The sequence below is a fragment of the Eriocheir sinensis genome, chromosome 10 (assembly GCF_024679095.1).
Source record: "Eriocheir sinensis breed Jianghai 21 chromosome 10, ASM2467909v1, whole genome shotgun sequence".
In the NCBI taxonomy this organism is placed as follows: Eukaryota; Metazoa; Arthropoda; class Malacostraca; order Decapoda; family Varunidae; genus Eriocheir; species Eriocheir sinensis.
Window position 1 is genome coordinate 9,164,283 of NC_066518.1, and position 14,418 is coordinate 9,178,700.

Genomic DNA, 14,418 nt, shown 5'->3' on the forward strand with positions numbered 1-14,418 from the left:
ATTTAGCTAAGTGTATCATGTGATAGGCACACATTTTCTATGATTATCAAAATTAGTGCAAGGTATACTGACCAGTATAGCAAGAGAATCGAGGGTGTACTAGTAATAAGTGCGAGCAGAATTCCTTATTATCATGTAGTGGTTGTCGGAGGTAAAGAGGCGGCATCGACAGCAGCATGAGAACCAATGAGGAGCTGGTTCTCCTGCGCTACCTACTGCTCCGCCAATCACAGGCCGCGCTGCCCACCAGGCAGAGCATCTGAGTTAAAGCCCAGGAAGTAAACATTGTCGTCATGGACTCCTCACATTATTATTATAAAAATTCATTAACAAATCGGCATTTTGGTTTAAAATTAAATGGTTCATACCGGAGTTTTGGTGAACAACATAAATTTTTAAAATCCACATACATTATGGATATTCCAATTATCATATTCAATTTCCAAATAGGTATATAACAATTTAGCAATAAAATTAATTTATTTTTCAATAAAAAAGAAAACAAAATTGTTCTTATGATACAGCTAGACCAAACAATTAAAATGAATACAAACAATAACTTGGTAAGCAAGAGGAAAGTGCAGTACACATCGCTAAACTTTGAATGAGATTTACTCAAAACCAGGTTTTGGCGATGTCACCTCTTTACCTCCAGATGCCTCATATACTTGGTATAGACACTGATTGAATATTTTTCTTATGATAGTTATAATTAACGGTGCATTTATAAAAAGTGTACAGTGATTAATATTGCTGTACAAAGCTTCATTACAAAGAGCTGCAAAGCCTATGTAAGTGTCTACAAATTGAGCCTAGTTCACTTTGCCCACTGCGTTGTTCCATTACTGAACATTCACTTTTTTGTTTTCACTTTGTTGCTATCCCTAAAGGATAAAAAAATAGATTTGCTTGTCCTCCCTAAAGCCTTTGCTGCTCAATGTTGTCCTTGTGCCTAGCGTTGCCACCGTCAGCTCCTTTTATGATCTACATCCACACCCAAATTATTATTATGACGGCAACAATCCCAGATCTACTCTTTGCAAGTAGTTCATAATAGAAAACATGTTTCTTGAGGCAAGTAAGCCACTTTGTACATTCTTAAAGGGAAAATCATATTTGTACTACTGATATCAGACAAAGCTTCCCCTCTATATTGATACTCTGGACATAGATCCAAAAGGAATTGAGGAGAAGGATAGGAGACATATTAGTTCAGAAACGATGCAATATAGTATGTTTACCAAAAATAAGTCATACGAATGTCCCTAAATTTCCCTAACACAGGGTGATCTTTTTTCCTTCACTGTAGCTAAAACATTTTATATTTTTCTTGAGATTTTCAAGACTCCACACCCTTCCGTGCAGACAGTGTGGGTTGGGGTGTTTGCAAGTCTTTGCTTCTCATTGACTAGTTATTCACATTTAATTTGAGGATAGGCTTTCAAAGTGACACCTTAAAGCTGTGAATGTTTATGTATATTGCCTAAATTTAGACAGGTTACTAATTTTATGTTAGGCAGAATAATTTTACAGAGGATAATTTATCCTACATTTTGCTCAATAGTGGTTACTTATTTATGCACATCCTCTGTCAATTCTCCAGAACAAACTGTCCCAAAGATTGTTTAATTGCTGGTGTCAAAAGTTACTGTAACTTTAGCAATTCTGCATGACCACAGTGCACTGGGCATAGATTTGTAATCTGAACATCAGCAATTGAAAAATAAGTGGAGTATTGATATATTTTTGTTTAATTTTGTCTGATTGGTTGAGACTGTAGTTCATTTGAAGGAACAGAACACTTCTGAATAGACACATGAAATCATTGTCCATATGTTGCTTAACATATTTCCACCAAAGTTTGAATTTTAAAGAACTGCTTTCTGTCTACAAGTATCCCTAATTTTCTGTAATTTTCATGTTTACCTGTACTTTAAACTTATTGTTTACTGACAGTTTGAAAATTCAATGCTTCTACTGTCAACCACACGGTGGTATGAGACAATAATTACCTAATAGGAAATGTTTCAGTTGTGTCATTCATATACATTCACAGGAGTTAGAATAGGAAGTATAAGTATTGTGCATAACTTCCTACTTATGACTGTTCATTGTAGTAAGTAATTTTCTATCAATGAAGAGCATTAAACAACATTTACAAAGGTTGATAATCATCCAAAGTGATATCCTATATTACTCAAGGCAGGTCTTGCATCATTTAAAACTTGAAAGACTAAGCAAATCAGGACCCAGATAGTGGCTCGGTGAGGCCAGATTACTCAGATCCCTTTTTAATGCAAATGGTTAGTTCCCAGTAAAAGTGTGTGTGTGTGTGTGTGCTTGCGTGTATGTAATTCACCTCTTGGTCTGCTGCGGGTCCCTCTCGAGACAGCCAGCCGTTCCCCTACAGAAGAGCACAGAGCTCGTAGTACCGATCCTTGGGTAGGACCGAGACCACTCATGGTGTGTGTGTGTGTGTGTCAGAAGAAATGCAATATTTCAATGATGGTCAGCTCTGGTTAATCATGTCAAAGGAAAATTGCAGTCAAATTTGTTGTGCCAACTCATGTAATGAAAGCTTATTATTATTACTCTGAAGTGCCATGCTGTACTACATACATGGCATTCCTTGGTGCTTGTAAATAACTGTGTTCAGTTTTCAATATATACTTCCAGACAGTGCTACCTATCTCTACCACTAGTTACATTATACACTGTACAGTAAAAATGTTTACTCTGTTTGGTGTGCATTTGGCATAAGTGTTTAAAAAATGGCTAAGAATAATTTAATCCTGTAGATAAACATTGTTGGTTAAGCTTCTCACAATTCTATATTTTCCTATTTAAAGTTGTTTCTCAAATCTTTTCTCTAAGTAGCAGCTGTACTTTATTGCATTTATCTCAACTTACTGCATTAAGGTTTCCCATTCAGTTGCTTCTATAATAGGCTGAAGAAACAGTGAGTTGGGCACTCCTATTGTCAGATATATCATCAAATTTGTACCTGAATTTTTTCTTAAATGTTATGCAAACATCTTTGTAGATAGATGATTATATATTTGTTGACATTTAGCTTTGTAAACAGAATTACATAATAAATCAAGGAGAATGGTTCTGTCGTATTACATTCCATATTCCTTAAAGCCTTAATTCCTTATGTGTTCACTAATAATTTTACAGGCAGTTCAAAGATCAAGGTCCTGACTTGGAAAAGTAATGTGCGGTTGCTTTGCGGTAAGTTCAACAGACAAACTCCCTAACCAAGGTGTGGACCTTTGAGTGCAACAATCAATATTTGTTGGGCATCTAAGAGAACTGATGGTGAGGCAAGTTACTGCAATGACATAATAGTTATCTATCTGAAAACGAGCCAGCACAAGTGTTAACAGAGGGTGCTGATCCGAATGTTTCATTATTTATTTCAGCTTGACAAATCACACCAGTGTAGACTTTTCCTCTACTTTCAGTTTGCCAACTTTAGCAAACCTATAAAATAGTCTGTTCATCCTTTGTAATGATTTGATTAAGAAGAATTTTAATTTAATTATAGTTATAATTATAATGTATCTGATTCTATTTGTGCTTGCAATAACCCCCCGAAAAGCAAAAAATGTGGCCCAATTATTCCATCTTATAGTACCTCATGCAATACACCAATCAGACAGTCAAGTTATCAGTCAGTCAATAAACTAGCCAGCCACGATAAATCAGTCTTGGAACTAGTCAGTCAGTCAGTCACCTTGAAACAGCACAAAATTAATGACAACATTTGGCGACTGAAGTGGAGAAATCGAGGGATTCACTGAAGGCGAACCAAGAAGCTTGTTGGGTTGGCAGGATGGTTTCCCTCCATGCATGACCATATGGTAGCAGTGTTGCCACTTTAAAAATAGAAATTCCCACGCATCCACCCAAATTTTCCCATAAAGTCATCTCAGATTTCCACATGATATCCCACAAAATACATATTCAAAAAAACAAAAAAACAAAAAACACCCAAGCATATATGAAGACTGAAGGTATGAGATAGTGTATAGCCACCTACAGTAGTTCTCTAATCTTCCAGGGTTACCATTTTTTCCTCCACATTATCTTCATGAGCTGTTAAGTCTTTTGCACTGAGGTTCCTTAGAATATCACTTAACCCCTTCCCGGCGGCAGGGCAGATGTATGTACTACCAAAAAATAAATCGTTTCTATATTATAGACTCATGTCACTCATCCATACGTGTATATATAGATTCCCCGCAAGTGGGCATTCCAGATTGACGTCTATATATAGACTCTGCCGCAAAACTGAACAAACATTTGAATCTTTATATAGATGTTATTTAAGTTTGATTGGTTATGTGTATATTGATATATTTATATGAAGGTTTAGATTCTGTATCAGTGTAATCACTGACAGTAGATGAGTCAGAATCATCAAAATCATCCAAAAAAATCAGCATCTATATCCTCAGCTATACCAAAGAAGTTATTTCTTCCGTCGTAAGAGGTCTCTTTCTCCTTGATATGATAGACTAATAATAAAATAAAATAGGAAAAAAAATGCATAAATTCCCAGTGTTAGCTGATGTGCATAGCACATCTTCCACCGAGTCACCGACAAAGCACAAGGGGTGACTGTCCTTGAGAGGCAATGTCGGTAAGTGTCAGGGGGTTTGAGATGCCAAATAACGATTTATTTTGTTAATTTTGTTAGTAGTAAGGAATCGTCTATATATACACCAATGCTACAATCTAGTGTGGGCAAATGAGAGCAAACGTCTATATATAGACGCGCCGACAAAAAGTCCCAATTTCGAAACGTCTATATATATAGATCCTCCGCCGGGAAGGGGTTAATTGTGGGTTCGAAGTTTACACATGTTTGCGCCTGAAGCTTTAGTCCATATTATTACGCCAGGGGGTATATTTTGGGGTGTGCTTGTGTTATTTGTGTGGGGGGTGCTAGTTTGGGGAGCGGAGGGCTGTCTGGATGGCCGGCGGCGTGGGGTGCATCGCGACGGGTGGGGAAGGAGGCGAGCCCCGTCGCGGGAACGGAGAGAGCCCAGCTGACAGAGACGAGGGCCGTGCGTGCTGCCCATGCGTGCCTTGCCAGCTTCTGTGAGCTCTGTGCAGTGTCCGTGCCCTCCTCTGAGTATTGGGAGTTTCTGTGCCTTGTAAACCAGTGTTTTGTACGTGTTAGAGATGTTAAGTAAAGTGGAAAACCTGCACTGTGACCCTCTTTGCCCTGCTTAGTCCGCTCGTGGTGTGTTGGCGGCCCTGGGTAGTGTCGGCGTGGTGTGTCTTGCTGCTGGGTTGTTCACGGCCCGTTGTGTGGTGGTCTGGGGTAGAGGCACACCGCCTGCCCGTGCTTGGAGTCCGGTGTGCGGGCCGGTGGTGTAACAATATTTTATTTGTAAAAGTGCTTCGATCTGCACTTCAAACGCTAAGGCGATTTCTAAGCTTCGAGTGGAGCACATCCATCTGAGAGAAGATCCTATCCAAGGATTATATACTATTATATAATCCTTGATCCTATCCACCGACGAAGGCACGAAGCGTTAGAGAATAGGAGTGAAAGTGCTAATGTTATAGTGATGCAATATTTGGAAACCTTTTTTGACTCATATTTTTTTTTTCTTCATTAACTTGAGCCCAGAATGAAATGTTGCTCCAAGGTCACTGCGAAACACACCCTAAACCCTCGCCGGTGACCCACAAGGTTCCCAACTAGCGTATTTTCAAATACTGAAGAACGGACAGCTTCGGTTACTTGCATGTAGGCTACCGTGTGAGTAGGATTTGCTGGAGTTAATTTGTGAGACAAACCACATAGAGATGGTGCTGGTATAGCAGCCAAGGTCTAGAGAAGTTATCTAGACCATTTTGATTGCAGCAAGCATAATTATGGTTGGCTCTCAAAGACAGCCAGTGGAAGAGCGGCTGAGGTAGCGCTGGCGTCAGAAGGGGCAAAATCAGAGCCACAGCCACAAGCAGGGTCAACAGAATAGGTTGAGGAGGTGAGAAAGCGCTAAGTTTTATGTCATGTGTGTCACCCACGTGCGTGTTGAGGAGGGGTTTTCGGTGCAGTGTCAGAATCAAGAGTTCGTGACGAGCAGTTGAAGGGAGAGAAGTGACAGGGCGTGTGTGCGGCGTTTCTGCTGCCCCATCATCCGTGCTGCTCCTCGTCCCAAGCCTGGCTGCCGGGGGTGTGCAGTTCCTTACACTGGCTTCACAGTTGTGGTTTGGGTTAAAGTGTCAGTTCGTGGTCGTGGGAGACTGGAAGCCATTCAAGCCTAGCCCCAACATGGCAAATCCTGTGATGTAAACAACCACCATCAGGTTTGGATGCTGTTGGCTGTGGTAGATGTAGCAAGGGGTTTCATCCATCTTATGTGTCTGGGAATGGGAATCCCAGATTCATTGATTGCCAGTATCCAGGAGATGGTGTTGATTATAATTGTGTTTGTCAAAATACTTTTATTCTTATTTTCATTTTATTAATTAATAGTACAAATGATTAATATTGATATTTCCCTGTGTTATGGCTAAAAGACTCAGTGTCTCTACTTTGGTGTGGGTTAAGATTTTCTTCCCTGGATGTTCGTATAGGTACTACTTTATAACAGCATGAAGACATTTTACAGTCCACCCCAGTGGTGAACTCTCCAGAATGTAAAATTTCACTCCAGCATTGGTATATATTATTGGATTATAACTCTGCTTTCAGATTACCATACTTTTATACTTGTGGTATAGGCTACGTATGAGCGTAACAGTACAATGTTTAACAATTTGCCCACAATAAGGATCCCATATTATCTCTGTGAAGAAGAAACTTATCAGCTTGAAACCATTTTGTGTTGATTTTAAAGAATAATTTCATTAAAAAAAATCTGAGTTATATTAGAAAAGACTCCCCAAGTTTGTTTAATATTCTTCCTGAACAAAGCCCACCTTTAGGGATATGTCTCTTGTACTTAAAGCTATTACCTAATAGTGTACTGTAACATAGCTTATAAAAAAATATTGTAAAAATAACATTCGCCATAATCAACTATACATTTCCTTTAATCTAAAGTTTAGAATGGACCAGCACATGAACATCACTGAACATATATACTATTACAATACTACATAACATTTGTCACTAAAAATAAGTATCAGATGACTATAAAGCTAATTTAAGTTTCATGTGAACAGACAAAACTTTCCATAGAGTAGTTATCAAGAATTAACTAAGCTGTCAATTTTATTTTGATTTATTATTATTAATTATTATTATTGTTATTTTGTCTTGGAAATTACTAATCCATCTGCCACAAACTATACTTTCAAAGTGTAGCAGTTTTTAATGTGGAAAATGCTGGGATACAAAGAGTCATTTTTGAGGGCCCATGAATCTACTGGAACAAGACGTTTGGTTTGCTATGAGTAAGCATGATGATGTTCTCAAGAGTAGCTTGAGTTTTCTGAACATAACTTCATGTATTGCTTACTTATTTATGGTATGTGCACATAGTTTCACCCTTATTTAGCTCCAAAATCAAAGTAGCTTCGGCAAGGTTGTCCATCACTGGCCATAGTCGTCATAGTCGTCAGCGTTGGAAGTGCAAAGGCAGTAGAATATTGACACGAGCAGCAAGATGCCTGAAAAATGACAGGTATACATTGAGCTATCCACCACCATGTACCAGTGTATCCTATCCAAGAATTGTTGCTTTATAATTTTCTTGAGTGTTGAACAATTAACAAATGCACTGCATTCAACAGAATACATTTGTTTCAAAATAAAGGCATCATCATCTGAGTGGCCTCTACGTCGCATTCCCCTTAGGATTCTTGTAGATATATGCCTTGATCTGTGCCCTCTTGAAGGTACACGATATACCACCATTTTTTTTTTTATCTCACTTTTTACTGATTTAAATAAACTGATTTTCCTTCACATAGAGGACCTTTTTAATGTTTTTTTTTTATGTACATGTAGTGATTTTCTTTTTCGTTAGATTCAAGTTATCATTATTTTTGTTGGATGAAAGGCATTGCTTTTTTTATGAAAGTCGTCAGCATTTTTTCCTTGAAGAGTCATATGCAAGAGATGTGCTTCAGATATCAAGTGCATGACTGTGGTTTTCCACATAAAATAAGCAAACCAAAACTTACTGCCGATAACAAGGACGATGGGTCCGAGGAAGCCCATGACGCCCATGCTCTGAATCATGACCATAAGGTAAGAGTCGGTCGGGGCGTAGGCCAACACTGTCATGATGAAGCCTGACACGAACAGTGAAAAGCCCAGGTAGGCGAAGATGAGCAGCGGCACTTGGCCCACTCGCGGCTGTGAAAGAGGCCACATTTAGTCAGTAATACTATATGATCAGCTTGAAGGCAGCAGCAGCATTTATAGAGGGGTGGCACCTTAGCAATGGCCCCACTCTATTCTCACCAGTTGTTTAGCTTTACTTTGCATTTACCTATTCAAGAATGCCTTTTATACGACCATGTCTTGCTATTCACAAGATTTGCCATCCCACTCTTCTCATGAATATAATAATATACGCCACTTCAAAAAATTAAAAAAAAGTCGGTCAAGAGAGCTGGTGGAGATTTTCCTTCAGGGGTGGACTCGCGGACTTGGTATCATCGCATGGGTGATGGTACTGCGCACTCATTGGCCAATTCTTAACTTGTTCTGATACGCATAAAATTGACTTTGTATTTCTACCAAAACCCTTTGTGAGTTGTAAGGTAACATATTGCACCGATAAAAACTAATGCAATAATATCTTTATTGATAAGTATGTGCCTTTTGAACTATTATAAATTAATCTGAAACGACATTCATAACAAAACTAAGTCAGAACTGCACGTAAACTGACAATGTCCAGCGACTGTTGAGGCTAGACTTTTTTTACTACTTTTTTACTACTACAAAGTGCTAGGCTACAATCCAATTAACTCATTTTATTGTAAGATTTCTTGGTATATTTTTAGGCCTGGCTTAGTCATAATGTGTAGCGATGCTACGGAGTCATAACGGAAACATTGGCCTAAGGCAAGAACCTTCTCATTTCTTTCATCGTCCTATCATTATCCCTGAAATATGTTTATAATATTTGTGGGTATAATAAACTAATAAATAGCCACAAGGAAGGGCGATTATAAGAATAACTATACATTTATATACCAAGTGTGTTGATTTTAAAAGGTAACAGAGAGCGAGAGATAGTAGGCTATGTCATGGCAAACGAAATAGGCGCACTTAACATCACCAAATGTGGGGTACAAACTTGGCGGAGGGACTGTTTTTGTGCCGCGAGAGGCGGTAGTGGGCTAAAGAGTAGCCTATCCGGATTTTTTGTTTTTATTTATTAATGATCCACGAGACATCTTAGAGTTAAATCAAAGTATGTGCTTATCTTTGTAGTCATTCATACACACACTGGTAATATTTATGTGGTGTCTGATTCACTTAATTGAGTGAAATTATATTGTGATAAACGGTCACAAATTTGTGTCACTAGTAAAAATGAAACTAGTAATGTATATAAGTTTTGCCTCCATGAAATATACATAAATAGATAAATATGAAAGCTCACGAAGTCACAATAAGTGACATCACATGCTTTGCGCAGTAAAAATACGCTTATTTAAGGTATCTGATACTCGCAAAATTGCGTGCTCTGCTGCCTCGGGCCACTGTTGCCGTGTAAATTATATACGTATTTTCATATTATTGTTCTGTTGTTTATTCAATGTTCTGTTCAAGAAAAAGAATACCCATAATTTTAGTTAGTTCTTCGTTAGGTATATGGATTCTTTACGAAATGCAATTATAACATTACCGCCTATAAGTTAGGAAACGTACTGAATCCTGGATCGGCTATGATGATGTTAGGTGCGCCTATTGCCGCAGCTAAGATCTAGTAAAAAATAGTCAATGAGCGGCGCGGAGACCGTCACTCAAGCAATGACGCCAAGTCCGCGAGTCCACCCCTGAAAGAAAATCTGCCAGCTCTCGTGGAACCGATTATAGTTAAAGAACTCCCACCTTCACACCTCTTTATATTTTTTTCTTGTTTCCCTTTTAATTGCTTATAGCCCTTCTCTCTCTCTCTCTCTCTCTCTCTCTCTCTCTCTCTCTCTCTCTCTCTCTCTCTCTCTCTCTCTCTCTCTTTATAGCTCTCTTTATAGCTCCCAAAACTTCCTTGTACTTTCTTCTGGAACTCTTAACCCTTTATTTTTCATTGTCCTTATTTTCATATATTTCCCTATTTCTTTCAGTCAAGGCATCTGGGTTCATCCAAGACTAAAAAGGATACAAAAATCAGTTGCAGGAATTACCTTTTCTTCCTTTGCTTTTTTTCTTCTCTCCCCCCCATTAAGTTCCTCCCTAATTTTTACTTTACTTTCCTCTACCAATTCTCTGAAAGTAACTAGTTCAGAAAAGTCCCGGTAGGGAGCGTCCAATAGGTGCGTTAGTTATACCTTGTCGTCCATGTCGTAACCCATGGTGGCGGTCTTTCTGCAAGAGAAAAATAGTAGTCAGAATGAGAGGAAAAGATGATATACACTATTAGTTAGCTCACTATGTATTACAGTGGCAAGCACCATGAAAATGCCCGATCTATGTATACTGGTGACACTATTTTTTTTTTTTTTTTAATAAACTACCTATACTTTGTTTCTAATGCAATGACGGCACACGAATTTGTCTAATAGGAAAAAAGGGTTATATTTCTTATTATTTCTTATTAGTAATCAGTTTTTCTTCCAGACTACAGGTTACCAAAAATTGCCGTAATCATCAGAATCGGAATAAAGTTTCACATGCATACACAACCGCTCTGAATCTATATTTATTGTTTATCAGAAGAAAAAAAAACTTCTAACCAGAAGGCGAGGCAAGTCGCAGCCACAGTATGTAAATCTATGGTCGCGCTGTACGCAGCTCATGCCACTCCGGTTAGTCATAGTTGTCTTGGTGACGATAACAGGCGGCGGCGATAACAGGGAAGAAAGTTATTACGAGGGAAAATACAAAACTAGATTATTTTGTGTATATCTTAGCGAAGAAAATACATTACAGTTCCTGAACTATAAATAACTCTAATGAGATATTTTAATTCAAATAAACAAATAAAAGCTGCGGTTTTGAAATGACATGAAGCCTTATTATATCATATGGCTCCATGAAATTAATGTGGTGCAACCTTATGAATCCCTAGCGTGGGTCCGGAGAGTCACGCCTTATGACGCCCATGTGACGCGCATGCAGGTGCCTTATCGAGGTGCACAACACGCGACTCATTTAGGGGCTGAAGGGAGGGGGAGGGGGCGAAGGAGTGTCTTATTCTTTGGCGAACTGTTTTCCCCTCCTAAGGAAAAAAAAAAAAAAAAAAAGCAGCACGCTCAGGGTTTTGTGCTAAAAATACTTAAATTCAAGTCACTAGTATATAAATGAAATAGTTTCAAGAGTATCTCTAAATACATGTGACACTGCTGAGAGGCGCATATATAGAGCTCCCCTGCATTCTTTGTCATCAGTCTGACCTTCCTGACGACATAAATTTTGTTTGCATGCTCTTGTTTTTTTCCTCTATGATTATCGTAATTATTATTATTATTGTTGTTGTTATTATTATTATTATTATTATTATTATTATTATTATTATTATTATTATTATTATTATTATTATTATTATTATTATTATTATTAAAAGAAGAAGAATTATAATAATAGAGAACCCATTAACTCTACACGGAAACACTGAAACATCCGGGTTACCAAAGTTTGCCTTCCCCACGTATATCCATTTATCGATCACCAAAGGAAGGATGAACAGCTGGTGGGCACTGGGCTGTACTCCGACTGCCCAGGTCGGGATTCGAACCCAGGCCCGCAGACTCGTAGTTAGGAACGCTAACCACTGCGCCGCGGTGCGGTGCATATATACATCATGGTTCCCATGATGTATATTATAACCAAGATCTTTGAATGGGGTGGGGTTAGAAGAGATAAGGCTACAACGTAATGAATTGCAAAATGCTGATGTTGAGTAATGCAGAGTAAAGTCATCGGCGTAAGAGTGGATAAGACAACTTGTTTTGGATCAATGAACAACAGAAAGAGAGTGGGAGATAGGATAGAGTCCTGTAGGACACCACTGTTGATAGGCTTAGGGGAAAAACAGAGACCGTCTACCACAGCAGAGATAGATCGGCTAGAAAGGAAACGAGATGAGAGTACAGAGAGAGGGATAGAATCCATAGGAGGGTAGTTTTTAAACGAAGATTTGTACCACTCAAAAATTTTCGAGATGCCTAAGGCAACAGTAAAAGTTTTTACCGAAACGGCTAAGAGAGGATGACCAGGAGTCAGTTAGGAAGGCAAGAAGAGTAGAGCGCCACTTGCGGAACACCTTTTTTTTAATATTTGTCGCCACCTCAAGGGTGGTAACACGGGCTATGGAACCCGTACTGGCGATCAGATAGGTCAGAAGTTGATAGATGCTTAAGAACTAACCGTATATGTGCGGAGATAGGTATTCATTTACAATTATCATAAAATATATCAGTATTTCGGTAACTACTGAATTTGGTATGTCTCAACACATATAATTAATCACCAAGTTATTTCAGTTGTAATATCAATTTGTTGTATTATTATACCGGTTCTCAATGTTGTATTTATTAATGAAATAGAAAAATCAGCTTCGGACACGATCGTTATTCCTTTCCTCCACCACCATCGCCGCCATGTTGGGCAGTCTCTTGAGGACTTCTCTCTATTTTTCTGGATGATTAACAACTATCACGGGCTTTTTTTCAAAACACTACTTACAAAATAGTTTATCATCAAGTTTTCTGTTAATCGTCACATGCTGCGGCACAAGACTTACCGATATACACTTCAACAGGACAAACTATGTAAGGCTCCTGTACGGGCACTCGTCCTCACTCTAGGCCACCGCTCAACTGGCACTGATCAGGTATCTTATCAGCGGCGGTACGTCCTTATCGCGGAGGCCGCATATCCGCGTCCACCGTCATAAAGAAATTATTTTGACCCATGGTTGATGATGTTTCGTGAGAGACCGTGATTAACCGGAAAGAAAGACATGAAGAACCGATCACTTTTTATTTTTTTAATTTTTTTTAATTGTGAAGCATTTGTAAAGTTTGGTGTGTGTGTGTGTGTGTGTGTGTGTGTGTGTGTGTGTGTGTGTGTGTGTGTGTGTGTGTGACCCAGGAAAGAGCGACTTACACTTGGCGTGAAGGGGGAAGCAGGACGCTATAATAGCACTTGGAACCCTGACCAACTTTCTCGCGTAGGCGTTTATCGTGGCCTGCTAGCGGCTCCTCTTATCTTCCATTACAGTCTGATAAGTAGATTCAGACTGAGTCACGAAAAGGTGATGGGAGGGCAAGGAAATGTATGAGGATTAAGAGGAGGAGCAAGAGGAAGAGGAGGATGTGGGGGAATAACACCTATTACTTTTATGATTCAATGTATTTAGGATCGCCTCCACATTTTTTTTAGTTGTGTGTGTGTGTGTGTGTGGGCGGCTTCGGGCTTTCTGTACACCACACTGAGATTACTGTTATCATCAAGATCCTGGTCGTACAGGCGTTATCTTGGCGTGTTAGGCTGATAACATGATTCACATTTCCGCGTCAAACTTACATGAGTTTTATATTCGCACAGACTCTATGGTGTGGTAAAGTGCGTAATATTACAGCAATGAGAAACACAAAATACAACCACTAGAACTGCTATCAACGACGGTCACACTCTGTAAGGGTGTGACTAACATTTGTCTCAATGTGTGCCACGAGCCAGCGCTAGTCATCGTCTGCACAATCTTAATTTGATACATAATAAATCTAGCATTTTAAAGTCATAGATATTAATTGAAGCCGTTTGGGAATTTCATATATAATAAATGTTGAAAAATATCACCCCGAGTTTGCTTTACCTGGGTTACGAAACAGAGCCCCCCCCCTAAAAAAAAAAAAAAAGATCAGTCGCGAGCCGAACACCATGCCCAACCCGGCGCCCTGGTGTCGAGGAATTTTTATTTTATTTTGTTGATTTGAGCACAACTAATGATGGTGAGGTGGACCCGAAGTTACATTGGGGATCACCACAACTGCATGATCATACACGTAAATGTAGAGTGACTACCACCGGTTGTATTTTTTTTTCTTGTTTATCTTTTGTCTCAATGTGTGCCACGAGCCAGCGCTAGTCATCGTCTGCACAATCTTAATTTGATACATAATAAATCTAGCATTTTAAAGTCATAGATATTAATTGAAGCCGTTTGGGAATTTCATATATAATAAATAAGAATGAATATGGTGAGCCATTACAACATTTATGGTTAATTTATTTCCAAAGCATGATTGGGGTAAAAGGAACTT

General features: G+C 38.8%; 1 long non-coding RNA gene across 1 annotated transcript; it reads right to left on the bottom strand.

Annotated features, from left to right (window-relative positions):
• Window positions 1-6,466: 6,466 nt before the first annotated feature.
• On the bottom strand, window positions 6,467-13,018 carry LOC126996562 (uncharacterized). Its single transcript, XR_007751259.1, has 4 exons — window positions 12,894-13,018; window positions 10,480-10,516; window positions 8,155-8,329; window positions 6,467-7,638 (listed from the first exon to the last, which is right to left on the bottom strand). It is a non-coding gene; the product is annotated as an uncharacterized LOC126996562 (long non-coding RNA).
• Between the last annotated feature and the right edge of the window lie 1,400 nt (window positions 13,019-14,418).